The sequence below is a fragment of the Vulpes lagopus genome, chromosome 1 (genome assembly GCF_018345385.1).
Source record: "Vulpes lagopus strain Blue_001 chromosome 1, ASM1834538v1, whole genome shotgun sequence".
Lineage (NCBI taxonomy): Eukaryota > Metazoa > Chordata > Mammalia > Carnivora > Canidae > Vulpes > Vulpes lagopus.
In genome coordinates this window covers 144,787,981-144,804,078 of record NC_054824.1, presented here as the reverse complement: position 1 = coordinate 144,804,078, position 16,098 = coordinate 144,787,981, and the positions used below count along the sequence as shown (strand labels likewise).

At 55.6% G+C, this 16,098-nt stretch overlaps 1 long non-coding RNA gene across 1 annotated transcript; it reads left to right on the top strand.

Moving 5' to 3' along the window:
* The first annotated feature begins 796 nt into the window (after positions 1 to 796).
* Positions 797 to 15,845, top strand: LOC121496611. Its single transcript, XR_005989288.1, has 4 exons — positions 797 to 1,007; positions 7,229 to 7,330; positions 13,193 to 13,302; positions 15,521 to 15,845. It is a non-coding gene; the product is annotated as an uncharacterized LOC121496611 (long non-coding RNA).
* The last annotated feature ends 253 nt before the right edge of the window (positions 15,846 to 16,098 follow it).

The window sequence follows — 16,098 nt, the reverse complement described above, 5'->3', positions numbered from 1 at the left end:
GATGCCCGGAGGTGGAGAAGGGCCTGGCGGCTCACGGGCCGCGGAAAGGGAGAGAAGGCGCTAGCGCGGGCCTCGGTGACTCAGTGGATGCTGCTGATGCTGCCCAGCTTAACGCCGCTGGGACCCACCAGCCTCCCCCGCCTGGAACTTTGGTGTAGCGAGAGGGTTCAAGAGATATTCCCGTTGAATATTCCTCGCGGCGAAGAGGGAGGCCCCGCGGGTCCCAGGAGGAGTCCCTAACTTCCAGAATCGTTCCCTCACTGTTTTGGGTTGGAAACCGACCAGAGAGAGGTTCCTGCAGGTCCTAGAAGATTAGGATCCCAGTATGGAAGAGATCAGAGCACACGCACAAACGATATCCTGAGGGATGGAGGCAGGTAGGGGGAGAATCTCCAGTTATCTGATTCTTTTTGAAACCTCTGCGCCCCCCCCCCCCCCCCCCCCCGGTGCAACACGTCTAGGGACCAAATGGAAAATGTAAGGCCTACAAAAGAGTGAGGATGGCGATCAAAACCACAATGGTGGGAGATGGCAGACGGGCCTCAGGTGGGTGAGGCAGCAAGCGGCCGGGGGTCAGCGCTCTGAGGCTGTAGTTCCTCCCTCACCCCGCTCCGGGGGGAGGAGAGCCCCAATTGCGCGCTCCAGCTCTTCCCGGGAAGGGGGGCGGGGTCGGGGTCGGGGCGGGGGGGGGGAGAGAGGCGGTGACGTCAGACCCTGCGGAGCCAATCGGAGGCTGGCCTGGGGAGGGAGCGTGAAAGGATGAATGAAAAGTCCGGAGCCGGAGCGCGCCCGGGCCAGAGCAGCGGCCGCGGCGGAGGCGGGAGCTGGGGGGGCGAGGCCCGCGCGGCCCCGCTCGCCGCTGCTCGGCGGAGGCTGAGAGCCGGCGGGCATCTGCATCCCCGCGCCCGCTAAGCCCCGGCACCGCGGACCCCGGGCCACGGCTCTCCGTGGCGGCAACGCGCCGGGAGGACCGCGCGGGAGAGCACGATGGGCGCCCGGGGCTCGATGTAAGTGGCCTGGCCGGCTCGGGGCAGCAGGTGGGCGAACGCCTCGGCGTCCGGCGTGCCTGCGCGTCCACCTCGAGGTGCCGGCCGAGACCCGCACCCTCCTCTGGCCTGCCAGGACCTCCGTGACGGTTCCCGTTCCCGATCGGAATCCCTGCCAAGCGCTAGGGTCCCTCTCGCCTCGGACCCCCGGCCATTTTCACAGCCTTGGGTGCTTTGTGGCCCTCTTTGTACAAAGCCGTTTCTCTGAGGGGTCCCGCGGGGCCTGGGACTCTGCTCACCTGCACCGCCTGCCCCATCTGGCTGGGGGCTCTCCCGGAACCCCTCCCGGGTGGGGTCTCAGCCTTTTACTTCTCCCGCCCCCCTCTCCCAGGGACGCGCTGAGGAGGCCCTGGGGCCCCCACCCCGCACCGGCTTGCCTCCCTCCGGGTTGCCGGGATTTCCTGTTCCCTGCCAGGACGCCGCCGGGGGTTTTCTCCCCACGAATCGCTGCTCGCCCCCGGCTTTGGTCGGCGCTCTGCTTGCAGCCCTTCCCGAGCAGAGGTTCCCGCGGCTCCCACGCGGAGGCTCGGCTGTGGGGCGCGCCCTGCAGCCTCCGGAGGAGGGCGCCGGGGACCCCGTGGGGCCGCGGAGGCCTCCGCCACAGTCCCGGCGCTCTTCCCGGCTGGCGCGAAAAGCCCGCGAGTCCCTCTTCCTGCGGGAGCACCGCGGAACTCCCACTTCGTGCTCGGATGCGAGTGGGAAACGGGGTGCCTGGAGCTTCTCCGGCCCTGGCCGACCCCTGGACCTCGACGCCGCCGGCCGTCGCGTCCTTCCCACGCCCTTTTCGGTCTCTGGTCTCTGTGTCCTGGACTCGAGGTCCTTCCTACTTGAACCCAGTTTCTCTCTCCGCCCCCACTTCCACCCCTGTGCCCTCTCCCACCTCCACCGGCGGCCGGGAGCGGCGGCGGCGGCGGCGGCGGCCGGGAGGCTGCGTGGAAGAGGCGGCGGCACCAGCCAGGAGGCGGGGTTGGTTGTTATCTTTGGTTATCTAGCTGTATGAGTGGTGTGGAGTCTTCATAAAGCTAGATAACCGAAAGTAAAAATAACCCCATACACTGCGCAGAGGGCCCAGGGAGAGCTGGCCGCATGGGCGGGCGGGCGGGGGAGGCCTATGCGAGTGGCTGGGGACGTGAGGACCCCCGGGCCGCGTGGGCGAGAGGAGGAGCCGGTAGCCCGCGGGCCTCAAGACCGCACCCCAACCCGGGCCCGCGCAGGTAGGAGGCGCCGCCCGGTTCCCGTTAGCTAGATGCTCTGTCTTCGCCCAGAGCTGGGAGGAGGCCAGAAAGAGGCGGGGTGGTTCCTCCTCAGGATGGGGCCTTTCTGGACCAAATGTAGAGTGGGCCCCTGCGGGGGAAGCTGTTCTGAGGCAGAGCTCCGTTGAGATCTAGTTGTGGGGTTATTTGGGACCGTGCCTGGGGCTCCCAAACCAGGCGTCTCCCGTGGGTGCCGGTGAACAGCTTTCCGCAGGCTATCCACAGCTCTTGCTGGGGTGGGAGGCTTTGGGGGAGCCCCTTCCCTCCTCTGGAGGAGAAAAGGAAAGAGCAAAGACCCTACCTGGGGTTTTTGCTTTCATCTGCTTCCCTGAAGCCAAGTAGGTCTACCTGGCTGGGGTGAGAGCTGAGAATGGCAGAGTGGAGATGAGCCGAGGAGGAACTGGAGGTACAGGCTGGGTTCTGGGGCCGTGGGGTGCAGAGGATTTCTCAGCTCCCTTGTTCACACTCTTTACTCTCTCTGACCCAGGACCTGGGTCTGATGTCTTGAAAAGCTTCTCATGCCATGTTTGTCTTCATTGATCAAATGGGTTGAGTTGGGGTCTTTTAGGACATCTTCCCTTCCCATCCCATCCTCACTCTCTTAGAAATCATCTCCAGGAGCAAATGGCCTCAAGGAGCTCAAACACAAAGGAATTTGTAGCTTAGTATTTATGCTGCCCAGAGAAATCAAAGAATTAGATTAATCAGGGCCTTTCCTAAAAGAATCCATTTATCTGGGCTGACCTAAATATTTTAAGCAAAAGCATTTGGGTGCAGTTGAGAGGAGGGTGGTCTGGAGTCACTTGGTAGAATAAAACTAAATGTAGCAAGGCCCCACTGACTTTACTTCCTCTCCTGGGTCCATCCCCCACCACCTGGCAGGAGTGCAGGAGTGCAGGGCTAGAAAGAGGACAGGACAACTGGACAAAATGACCTTGTAGTGACTCCAGTTCCCTGTGTTAATTCACAGTTTCCTCCAGGAGCTGATTTTATAGCTAGGAGATTATGATTCAATTATATATTATGTGGGAGAAATATTGGGGAACCAAACTAAAACAGCAGGCTTCCAAGAGCCTAGAGCACACGTTTCCTCCCTTAGGGGGTTTGGAGGAAGGAGAGATTAACCACCTCTCGATTTTTCAGCTGTTTGGAATTTGGTATTTTTGGAGGGAGACAGTGGAGACAGGATTAGGGAGAAAGGGAGCAGGTTTGGGCAGGGACTGAGAATCCCTAACAGCACAGGGTACCTCCTGGTAACAGTCTCTGTCTCTCTGCCTCTCTTTGATCCTCCAACACTGAGGCAGCTGCTATTAACCCCATTTTACAGATGAGGAACCACAGACCCCAGCATGTACCTGATGTTACTCAATAGTTTCAACCCCCAGTGGGGGGACAAGAGGGATGAGTGAGAAGGGAGGGTATCTGCGCTTCAGGGGAAGAGGAAGGTCCAGGAGAAGAGACCTCAGGCCTGGTTGTGACAGGAGGAGAAGCACCAAGAAAGACAAGCCCTTGTTTTCTTTTTTCTTTTTTCTTTTTAACTCTTCATGCAGCTGGTTGGAAATGTGCATGTGGGATCTGCTGAGACTCACCTACATAAGACTTAGAGCTTATATTTTCGCCACAGTGGGTTTATGTTGTTATTGTGGGATCCCCCATCAGCACATCTGACCACCGGCTCTCCAAAGGAGAATAGAGGGGCTAAGGGAGCACGTGGGTAGAGAGTTTACACCCTATAGAACAAGCATTCCCTCCTTCCGAGGAGAGGCCAGGAGGGACATAGTGGCCAGGAGGGATGTGGTGGGTGAGTGTGTGCTGCCTTATGTGTACATGTGGCGGTGCACATGGCTGTGTGGGCAGGGCTGTCAGGGAAATGATGGGTGCCTGTGCTGGGAGCTGCGTCTGCTCATGAGGGTGAGAACCCAAGTGACCTGGCTTGAGGTTGGATGTGTGTGACCCATCCACAGTGGGCAGGAGGCTTGGCTGTAAGATCAGGGATGCCTGACTATGCATAAGCATAAATCCACTAGAGGAACAGACGCTCTGGGGTTTGGGAGGGTTTACCAAATGCAGACATCACAGTGACACCCCCGAGTCCTGCCATCTGCATCCTCCAACTTTTATACCAGGTAATACCTCCTCCACTGAACGCACTTGGAGAACTAATGGTGTGGGGGTGCAGGGAGGCTGGTTCCAAAGGGGCTCAAAAGAGCCTCACCACTCACCAGTTAGCAAATTTCTTCCTTGGTACCATCACACTTCTGTGTCCACGAGTTTTTAGTTTTATTCTTCAGATCTTTCGACATCTACCCATTCCTACTGGGAAATAGGTTCTAAGCTGGTTTCTTTCCCCATTTTCCTCCCTCAGTCTCATTCTCATGCCTTCCTACTGAATTCTGAATCCAAGAGTTCAAAGGCAATTTTCTCCTAAATATCTGACTCAAGTTTTGATTACCACCCACAACCTCACCCTGGGTCAGATTTTCCCCAATATGCAGCATTGAAAGGTTTCCCCAGCCACAAGCATCATCTCTGAGCTTCCACAGGATGTTTATATAAGGGGGAAAAGAATGTATGCCTTCAGGACTGTTACATGGAGCAAAGAAGTCTATGTAAAAGATCTTATAATATATTATGATATCCATGGGCGAAGAGTAATTCTTAAGCTACAGTTTGGAACAATAATCTGAAAACATAATGGTTGATCTCAGGATGCAAAGAGGACAGCTCTTTGGTATGTTCTTGACTGAGGATCTCAACACATTTAAACTTGAGGAAGATCTTCCTTTCCCAGCTTTGGAGCTAAGGAGGCACTCCTGGGGACCTGGAAAGGCAGTGTCTGAAGTTTCGGAGGAAGAGGAACAGTCCTTGGGAAGCCCCTGAAGGGAAGAGGCTAGAGTCCATGGGGCAGAAGGGCCATCATGTTTTCTCTTCTTAACAGTCCCTATCACCTATTGGAAGGGTACTTAGGATTGGTAAACTGACTTACATAGAGAAATATGGCATGGGTAAATGATAATTCCAAGTTTATTCCATTAAGTTTCTAGAGTTACTAAAAACACAGTTTATTTGGGTAAAGGACCAGTTAGGAATGGGTATAATTAACAAACCAAATGGAGACCTACCTGCCTATCAGTGTGCAGACTTTTCTTCGACACTAAACAACTTTAAGAAGGGGTGTTTTCTCTCTTCCCTCCCAGTCTGCCACCTCCCTGAATGCCAAATCAATCCCTAAGGTTGGTAACCTGCCAGAGAAGCACAGGCCCCTCTGCATTCTTCTGGGTCTGGAAGTCCTGCTTGAGGTCTGCACTTCCAAGGTTTGGGAACTAGAATATTCTGATACTTATTTCTTCACCTCATTCCCACCCCAATGTTTTGGGCACAGATCGACCTTTTCACCTTCCTTCCTTTGCTATTGAGACCTCGGAGATCTTGGGGGGCTGTGGCACTATCTCATCCAGAGGCAGAGTGTGCCAGCTTCCCTAGGAGACAAATGCATTTAGGTTAATGCTTTAAAATCATTGGAGGGAAGGAGTAGACAAAACCATGAAAACATTCTTGGAGCTTTGAGGAAAATGAGAAGCAGGATTATGGAAGGTAAAGGTGTGTAGGTGCATATTTAGATAGGAGAGACATGAGAGAAATGGGGAACCCTTCCTTGCCACCCAGGCTCTCCCAAAGCTCAGAGTGACACCCCCCCTCTGCCTGCCCTAATCTCCCCATTAAGGCTGCTCTGAGTTTGTTATGACAGCAGCTGAAGGCCGCTGAATTGCTGTTTGCTGTGTCTGCTAATTGGACTGAAGGGTTGGGATCTGGACACTGAAAGAGACCATTGTTGCTGTTTACCTTCTACAGTTGCCTCCCTGGGGGACCTTTTGGGTGAAGGGGAGCAGCATGCCCTCAGGGTCATTGCACCCATGCTCTGTCTCTGCACAAGGGACTGTGGTGGAAAGACAGTTCATCTCATTGCTTGATGTCACTGAGATGGTTTGAGCTTCCACAGTACACACGAGACAAGCTCAACACCTGAGTCAGTCTCCCATCCAGATCAGGCCACCAGGAGTTCCCAGGAGAGGGATATTAGATGTTGGTCCTCCTCATCCTTATTCATTCCCTACTTCTTCAGGGGCCCTAGCTTTGCTGTGCCCTCCAGCTGATCAGATTTAACCTCTGTATTTTTCTTACATGCCTTCTTCCAGGCCAGTGATTCTCGACATGGTTATGCACTAAAATCACCTGGGGAGGTTTAAAAAAAAAACAAAAACTGATGTTTGGGTCTAGTTCCAGATGGATGAAATCAAAGTATCCGGGAATGAGGCCTAGGCATCGGTATCATTTAAAAGTTCCCTGGGTATTTTTAATGTGCAGCTAGGGATAAGAACCACAGGTGCAGACTTACCCTTCTGCCTGGGTGACAGACAGACAAACACACACACACACACACACACACACACACGCCCCTAGGCACACACACTTTCCCTTTCCTACCTTCCTACCTTCCCTACCTTTCCTCTCGAGCTCTCCATATCTAATACTGTGGGACAGATTGTGTATCTGCATATGTCTATCTTTCTCATCTTTATTACTAAATTCCTTATGGGAACCTTAGAATTTCAGGTGGAATTTAGAGATCTGCATCCTGTCAACTCCCTCAACCTGAGCTCTTCCCCAAGGGCAGGAACTATGACTCTATCTCCCGGCAGATTTCCAAATAGGATTCAGGTGAAGACTGAGCTAATCGAGGACTCTTAAGTCCTTGGGAATGAAGGAGATGTTCAGAGTTGCACTGACTCCTGGGCTTTTCCTCCACCACCCCCCACTCCCGATCGTATTGGCAAGTTGGAGATCTTCAGAGAGGAGAAACTTTCTTCAGGGATATCTGCCCCTTTACTTACAGCTTCCAAATGTTTCTGCTTCTTTTCTTCCCTCTAGCTTCCTACCTGGGGCGGGTGGGTGCTCGCCCACCCTCCCGCCCTCTTTCCTCTCCACTCGTGAGCCAGAGCCGCATCCAGCACCACGGACAGCTCCCTGACGGTGAGTAGGACGGCAGCGCAGGCCCCCTCCGGGAGAGGGGGAGGGGCCTTCTATCTGTCTCTAGATTGTGCAATCGGTGGGAATTGTTTGCAGGCAGCCGTAGAGTCTCAGGAAGAGGAAAAGGCTGAGGGCAGTTGGCATTCCATCTTCAGGAAATTGCATTTGTCCTCTTTGGTGAGTCTGAGTGAGGGGCCGCTGCGGCAGCAGGAGGGGTGAGAGTTAGATCTCAAAAAGTATTTAACCTAAGGTCTTGTGAAAGCAGGTAGAGCTAGAATGAGCCTCAGCCCTATATTCCTCATTTTACAGATCCCAAGAGAGTGAAGGAGTTATGACCAAGGTCACTCAGCTGGGTAGTGGAAATGCCAAGATGCAGCCTCCTGAACTCCAGCCTGGCCCTGCCTAGGGTGTCGGTGTCGTATATATCCTGCATGGGCCTCCCAGCCTGAGTTGGGAGGAGCAGACCTAATGCTGGCAGGGAGGGTTCATAGGTTGTCCTTGTATAGAAAAGGACAGAATGCATGTCTGGACATGTGAGGTGTCCACACAAGCCAGAAAGAGATGGGACTGGCTAGTATCTCTGTCCGAGGAGCTTTGGAGGGGAGGCCTCAGACAGAAGCACAGGGACACCTAGTGTAGCTGGCAAGCTCACAGGAGAAAAGGCAAGGGGGCAACCATCTGCCAGGGCACAGAGGCCAGCCGATGGCCACAAGGAGTCTCCAGAGGCCAGCAAGAGTCACGCAAACTGGAACAGGGCCTGGGAAAGGCCCTTCTGTGTGCCCAGGCCTGCTTCTCCAACACCGGGAGCCCAGAAACAAAGGGGCCATTCTCTCTAGGATGTGATGCTGCCATCTCCGGCTGGCAGTGCCAGGTGGTGGGGGCATCAGGGGGTGTCAATCTATTATCCCCCCCTCAACTCTTAGGTCCTCTGGGGCTGGATGTTGGGGAGGTGGGTGTTCCATGCTATGTTTCCATGGCAACCGCCCCAACCCCCACTTTCCTAAGCACAAAGAGAGACAGCTTTCACCCCCACCCCCAGGAAGAACCTGGGTCTGGTTGGGAATCTTCCCTTGGGAATCCTCCTTTCTGATGCACAAGCCTTGGCATGCATGAGCATCACCCTCTTTTCAGCACTGGAGCCGAGCTGTACAGGCAGAGAGGCTGGTGCATCCAGAGACTCTGGGAAGGTTGTGCTAGTGAGCAGCAGTACCTTATACTTAACCACTCTCCCTGCAATCTCTCCTGTCCCTCACTTACCACCCAGGCCAGTCTGAGCCAAAGTGACAGAGGCCTTGACCTTCTAGTCTTTCCCAGAAGTGAGGGACACCCTGCTACCTCCAGCAAGCCTCCAGGCTGTGGGAACGGGAGAAGAGGAGGGGGGTCATCGCTGCCACCCTCCATCTGCACCCTCCACCATTACTCATTAGGCATTCTGCCCCCTCCTTCCGCTCGTTAAGCCTGATTTGCATACATTTGCATAATACAACTTATTTGCATTCCAGGAGGCTCATGGTAGGAGCCAGGAAAAAGGGGAGGAGAGGAGAGAGAAAAGGGGAGAGATTTTGTTTTCATCAAAGTGTGTGTGTGGGGGGGGAGGTGGCAGGAAGAGGACAGAAATAAAAACTCACACTACTTTCTTTCTTCCCTTCTGTCGCCCCTCCCTGAGCTGTACTCAGATGCCAAAGAGAGATGCCAAGGGGCCAGCTTTTCTGTCCTTTTTTGTCTTGCTTCCTCTGGCCTTGGCTCCCCAGCCTGGCCCCCCACCTTGCTGGGCTCAGGCTTCAGGAAGAGAGAGACGGGTAGGAGGCACTGCTGTGGGAACGGAAGCAGAGGGAGAGGGAGAGGGAGAGGGAGACCGCCATCTCATGAAGCTGCCCTAAGATGGCCACCTCTGACAGGTGGATGGACACAGCGGCGGCCGGCGGCCAGAACATGGAGGAGTCTTCCTGCCAGTGGAGTTGGGAAGAGAGGATGAGAGAGAGGAAGGCAGGAGGAGTGAGGCATGGCAGCCCGAGAGGAGGATGAGCCCGGCACGGGAGCAGGGCTGGGGGAGAGGCCTTCCTTCCTTCCAGACCCCTGGTGAACACCGGTAGTCAGAGGCCTTGACGAAGGATCTGATGGACTGTGGGTGAGGGACGTATACTGGAGGGGTCAGAAGTGGGCGTCTCAGCAGGAAGAAGTAGAGGTGAGGACCCCTGCCAGTGTGAGGGTCTCTCTGGGGCCTCCAAGGGCTGCTGTGTACCCGAGATGAAGCTTCCAGTCTTCTCTGCCCAGCCCAGCAGTCTGGCATCATGTTTGCGACTCTGCCAAAGCTGCGTCCTGACGGCACCCACAGCCCCTACACGAGTTCACCCGTCCCCACTCAGGCTGGGCAACCCATGCAGAGCATTTCCTGCGGGTGTCATCCTGCCTGCTCCTGTGGCCTTTGGGTCTCCTGTGACATCCTTGCTTATGTGCTTGTTCAGTCCTCCAGGTTCGCCAGGTCTCCATTCATGAGTGCTGCCTAGGGTTCTGTAGACCTGCTAGTGTATCACATCTGGCCTTCTAGATGCTCTCCCACTTTGCTGGCTCTGGCCTCCCTGAACTCCACATCTGTCCTCTAACTGCTCTCTGTGCTCCCACCCTTAGCTCCAGAGGTAAAAGGCTGGAGGGGTGCACCTGCTGGGTTGATGCCCAGGCCCCAGCTGCCAGGAGGGCTCCCATGCTTGGGGCCTCCATAGTGGTACATAAGCCAACCTCCCTCCATAATTCGCCGGTGGCCACAACCCAGACACTCAGAGGCTCAGCACTGTGTTTCCAGCCTGGCCGTGCTCCTGCTAGTCTGCCTCCACCGCTGGTGTCACCAAACTCCTCAAGTCACATCAGGTGCAGACCCTCCCCCTCCACAGCACTGGAGTCAGGACCCATCTCTTTCTCCTTTGTAGTAGCTCTCACACCCATACCTTCCTTTCCCTTAACCCTGCCTCTCTGTCCGCTCAGTCCATCTACAGGCATTTACTGAGCACCTGCTGAGTGCCAGAGGCCATGTGAAGACAAAGGTGGGATACAGGGCTGCCCCGAGGAGGTAGTGGGAAGGTTGACCTGTGCCAGGTGCTGCAGGGGCATGGGGCAGGGCAGTGAGGCATGGCCTCCTGGAGGGGCCCAAGGAGAAGTGGTGAGATAAAGGTAGGCAGGGTGTTCTCAAATCCAAGGCCTGAGGGAGTTGGTGGTGGAGAGTGGACAGGCAGGGAGGCAGGAAACAGGCTGTTATGGTGGTGGGCTGTCCATTATGGGGACTCTGAGCCAGAAGGTGATAGGACATGGAGGCAAAAGTGGGTAATGAAGAGCCTTAGGGGCCCCACCAGGGAATACCGGGGAGTTGGCTGACAGCCTCAGAGATGCTGGGTGCAGGATGTGGCTGGGGAGAAGGAGGGACCAGGGCACCGCATCTAGCTGTCCACTCAGTCCAGTGCCCAACTAGACATTTCACTGGCTCTCGGTTAGTTCTGCAAATGAAGGACCAGATGAAAGGCCTGGGAGCCACCCAGGGAAGGGTCTCCGGCTCTTCCCCTAAACTCGCCCCACCGCCACATGCATGCCACATGCCACCTGCACACAGGTAGGCTGATGGGGGCTCTCTGGGAGGAGACGTGGAGAAGCCAGGGTTGGTGCCTAACACAGGTGTCCCAGGGTCAGCTGAGGACTGGAGAAGAGAGGGCACTCAGTCCTGGAGAGTCCCTAGAAGAGGGGGTGAGGGAGGGGTGGCAGGTGGGCCAGGGCTCTGAGGGGATCCCTCCTGGAGAAAGGCGGTGGGAGGCTAGAGAGGCAGCTAAGGAGGTGAGGCGTTGCTGCTGGCCTCTGGGGGGAGGGAAGTGAGGGTGCCGGCCCCTGCCCCTCCCCCAGGCCCAGCCTCTGCACAAAGGCTTCTCTGTGAGTGGCTGTGGAAGTGGCCCTGTCAGGTGAGGAGGCTTAGCTCCCAGGGCCCACAGCAGCGGGTGGAAGGGGGTGGAGGAGGGGAGAAAGCCAGATCTGGGAAGGAAATGGAGAAGCTGAGATCTGGCCAGGCTCTCACAGTGACAGACTCAGGACAGGCTCCCCTCCACAATCCACTCAGGCCCCATAGGCCCCCACCCCCTGCACCAAGACCCTGCTGCCAGCCTTCTTCCCCACTATAACTCCCATAATGCCAGGCCCTTCAGCCGCCCTTCCCCAAGCCAGCCTTTCCATGGTGCTTCCAGCTCCTGTACCCCCTTTGCCCCCGGGAGGGCTCCCTGAGACTCTACCCAGTCTTGTGTGTGTGGGGGGTCTTTCCTGGCCTGATCCCAGTGTCACCTATTGCTTACCAGCAGCGTGGATAGAACTTCTCTCCCACCTCCCATGCTTTGCTGTGAACTTTTCCTTTTAATAAATGTTTGGGTCTGGGGCACTGGAAGCGGTAGAATGACAGCAACCCCAGCAAGCCCGAGGTTGCTCACAGATTTGGTAGAAGGGCTCCATCCACAGGATGGACTACAGAGGGAGGTTTTGGTTGTTGATGCTGGAATCAGACAGGCTGGTCAAGAGGCAAACCCTGGCTTCCCTCCTTTCCTAGCTAGGTGACCTTAAGCAAGTCACTTAATATCTTTGGATCCTAAAAAAAAAAAAAAAAAAAAAAATATCTTTGGATCCTGACTTCCTTCCACAGCTACCCTGAGGAACCAGATGGGTCTGTGTGAACCAGGGTGTTTTGTAAGGCTGTATGCAGATATCCAGGGCCAATTCTAGAAGGGACTAAGAGTTAGAAGGCCCATTTCATGTAGGTGGGGACAGTCAGGGCAGGCTTCCATGTTCCCAAATGAGGGCACGAGTGCTGGGGAGGAGAGTGAGGGGCTGGGTGCTGTCTGTGCTGAAGGCCTGCCTGGGAAGCATGGCTGGGCTCTCATGCACTCGCTGGAGCTCTCATGCATGGTCACAGCAGGCGAGCATCTTACCACCTAGATGGTAGACTGCGTGGCCACAGCTTCTGTCATCATTCTCAGGAAGAACTTCCTGCTGGCCTGGTGTAAACACTAACAATCTTGCAGGGAGTGGGGTTGAAGTTCCCCCACATTGCCCTAACCTTGTGGCCCTCATCTCAGCGCTCTCCAAGGAAACACTGGCCAGACATTGGGACCCTCCAGTGAGTGGACACAAAATGGTGCCTCCAAGCCCTGACGCCCTGGAGTCTGGCAAGTCCCCAATTTTATGTTCCTCAGCATTGTCAGGAGTGAGCTAAATTCAGGCTTATCCAGACCCCTCAGCCCATGGGCCAGCAAGACTTTGAGCAGCAGGGTCTTTTGTCTCCAAGTGGTCATTCCTTGTTGTACAAGCAAGAGCTGAGGGGGAGGCCTGGTTCTGGCATCATACCCCACAGATAGAGAGGAGCCTCTAGGTTTACAGGAGGGACCAGGCGGAGGCTGGCATATGGAGGGAGAGCCCTGGGCACAGGGGCATGAGCCTCACTCAGCCAGGGCTACCTTCTGCTGGGTTTGTCCATCTGGCACCAGCTGGCTTTCCAGCACTGCCCCCACAATCAACCGGACTCCTTCTGCTGCTGTTGCCATAGCAATTGGCTGCCATCTTGTACTGAGGGCACTACTTCCTATCTGGATCTTCCCATGGGGCTCCTGAAGGATGGGAGATAGGTCTTCAGGGATTTATCCCTTCCTCCTGACCACTGTCCAATAAAAATTAATATTAACATATGATTTTTAAAAAATAGCCAAGGTGGAGGCCAACTGTATGTCTGGCTCTGTGCACAATACTTCGTGTGTATTATTTCACATGGCCGAGAACGCATTGATGTTATAAGTGTAAGACATTTGCACTCAGTTTCATGTTTCTGTAACAGGCTTTTCCTCTCTCCAGCCAGGAAATTCCAGAATCCTGCCTGCCCCTGTCTGGGGACGTCCTTCCCAAGGTCTTATGGAGATCTGTACTGCATAAGTACCGTTGGCTTGACGTGGCCAATCTGAGAGGTAAGGAACATGTTCCCTGCGGTGTGAGTCATTTTTTGAGCTTTCTGGACGATGGCTGTTGGCACAGGAAACAGACTTGGCCGATGTGGTGATGTCCCAGTGCCCCTTAAAGACCTGGGGACCCAAATGTAAAATCTTTTGTTTAGAGGGGTGCCTGGCTGGCTCCGTCAGCAGAGCATGTGTCTCTCCATCTCATGGTCCGTTCTGAGTTCAAGCCCTATGCTGGTTGTGAAGCCTACTTACAATAATAATAATAATAATAATAATAATAATAATAATAATAAATAAAATCTTGTGTAGAGAAGGGGAGTCAGTGTCACAAAATGCTTTGAAATTCCCCTTCCTTGCCCTCATCCCCACCCACAGAGAGAGGCAAGAGCCAGAGGCCACTGGAAAGTGAGAGTTTCCCAGGCCCTCAGGTTTGGGGGGCCCCCCAGGAAAGAGGTCTCCTTGCTCCTGCCTTCAGGGAGGTTCCAACAGGATCCCTGAGAGATCTTGACATGGTGAGGACTCCCTCCCTCTGGAGCCCAAGCAAAAGGCAGAGAATGGTCACCTTGACCTAGAGGGGTATCCCCAGGGGATTCAGAGCAGGGGCCAGCTTTGCTGGGGGAATCTCAAATGAGAAGCAGGTGGGGAGAGAAAGGAGGCCATTCTCCACTGAGGCAGGGTGGGCTGGCAGGGAGGGGCTGGGCATGATTTACGACATCATTGTTTCCCCACCCCCCCCTTCCCAGCCCCCTGCTACCAATGGTTGCTAGGAGATGCTGCCTATCTGTGTCTGGGCTGGGAGGGCGGAGCAGCAGAGATGGCTCCATCTGGACCCCTCCTCCCCCATAGGGGGGTGCTTGGAGCCTCACCCACGACCCCTCCCCAGGCTCCAACACACACCTCGTTGTCCCCCCAATCCAGCCAGCCTGGGGCTCGTGGGACTCCCCAGCAGGCTGAGGGTCTGGAGCCAGGAAGGCTACAGTGGGGGGGACAGTGTGTGTGCTCAGGGAGAGGCTGACAGTCGTGGCTGGGTACCAGGAGCAACACCTCACCTTGCGGCATTGGGCTCCAGGCCAGGTCAAAGGGGTAGGGAAGTCGGGGCCTCAAGGAGCCCAGGTTTGAGGGAGACCGAATTCTTACCTGCGGGGAGCTGCCAGTAGGATAGGTGATGGGTGAGGCAAATGTACCATCCCCAGTACAACCTGAGACAAGGTCTATGGCCCATTAGGCCTGCTGTAGGGTAGTGGGGTGAATCAAGGTCAGTGGGAGGGCGGTGGCTGAGGCTGGACCACCCCATCCGAGTGGAGGAGGGCAGTGGAGGGGCATGGTTCACAGCCCCTCCTCTTCCCCAGATTCTCTTTTCAGATTTGAAAGCCCTTGGAGAAGTCAGGTGGGGTGAACTTTAGGGACCCCCCCAGAGCTGCTGTGAGCAGGACAGGGATGCTGTGCCCATGGTCCTGCTCTCAATGCCAGATTTCCTTGTAGCCCTTGCTGATCTTTTTCCTTCCTAGTTAAGGCTTCCATCCACCCCAGGAAGGAGGGAATTGACCTGGATTCACACCCACGGTTCGGGCAAGCCGGACCCCCTCTCTTCTCTATCTTTCAATGGGCCTGGAAACTGGGTGGTACTGCCCCCAACTTTGCAAAGGTGCAATCAGGGCCCCAGGAAGGACATGTAAAGGGCCCCGAGTCAGGGAGCTAGTAAGTTGGGCTGGGCTTCAGATGGGGCCTGGTGGGTCCCCTGCACAAGCTCCCTCCCTCCCTGGGCCCTGGCGGAACAGGCTCCTAATATATTCAAGGGCCAGAGTGGCGGGGACCTCCAAGCAAGTTCTCAGGTGCTGACCCGGAGGGATGTGAAAACCCATCCTTATGAGTGAAGACAGGACTAGGGAAGAGGCTACAGTTGCTGTGGAAGCCACCTGAGTTGTCCCAGGTTGGTCCTGGGCCAAGGGAAGCAGGTCCCCCACCTTCAGGCACATCCCCTGGGCCACAGCTTAACCTCTTACCTGCTGGGGATCTGAGATCCCCACCTGTCATGGCCCTGGGTAGAGCTCCTATAAGAGATGCCCAGACTCAGCCCTTTGTCGTGGGGCCTCCCCAGGCCCTTGCCTTTCTGGTGGAGGGGAGCCCCAAGGACTGCTGGATGCTCTCCCTGGAATTTTGTCCTCTGCCTCCTGCCATGGTCTCTATCCAAAGAGAACCTTTTTCACTCTTGACATTTTTTTTTCAGACCAAAAAGAAGGACCTATTTCACCCAGGTGGTGTGGGTTCCCTCTGAGAAGCCCTCCTAGGTTGACCAAAGGATGAGGCGAATACTCCAGCAAGCTGACTGGTTGCTCCAGGAAGCCTCTGAGCATGATGGACATGGCATGGCCCTAGCTCCAGCCTGGCTGCCCATTATGTTGGAGCCGCCTGGAGAGGGCTTCCTTGTACCCATGCTCCCGTGTCAACAGCTGTCCACCGTGGCCCATCCCAGTCCCTCCAGTATTGTCTGAGTCGCTATCCTCTGAGATGGAGGTCCCATCTCATGTCTAATAAAGACTCCTGAATGTTGACCCAGTCCTGGTGGTAGTGATGTACCTGGGCAGGGTTGGGAAGGGAGGGTTCCCTCCAAGAGACCCACCACTGCAGCAGAAGAAGGAAGCCATGTGTGGGGTGGGGTGGGGACTGGGGGCTTCCTTGGCTCCTTCCACCTTTCTCAGCCATCCCAAGACTCCTGGCAGTGCCACCCAGGCTCTGGTCAGCCCCAACTCAGAGTGATGGGCAGGTGCTCGCAGCTGAGGAGGTACCACTGCAAGGAGCAAGAGA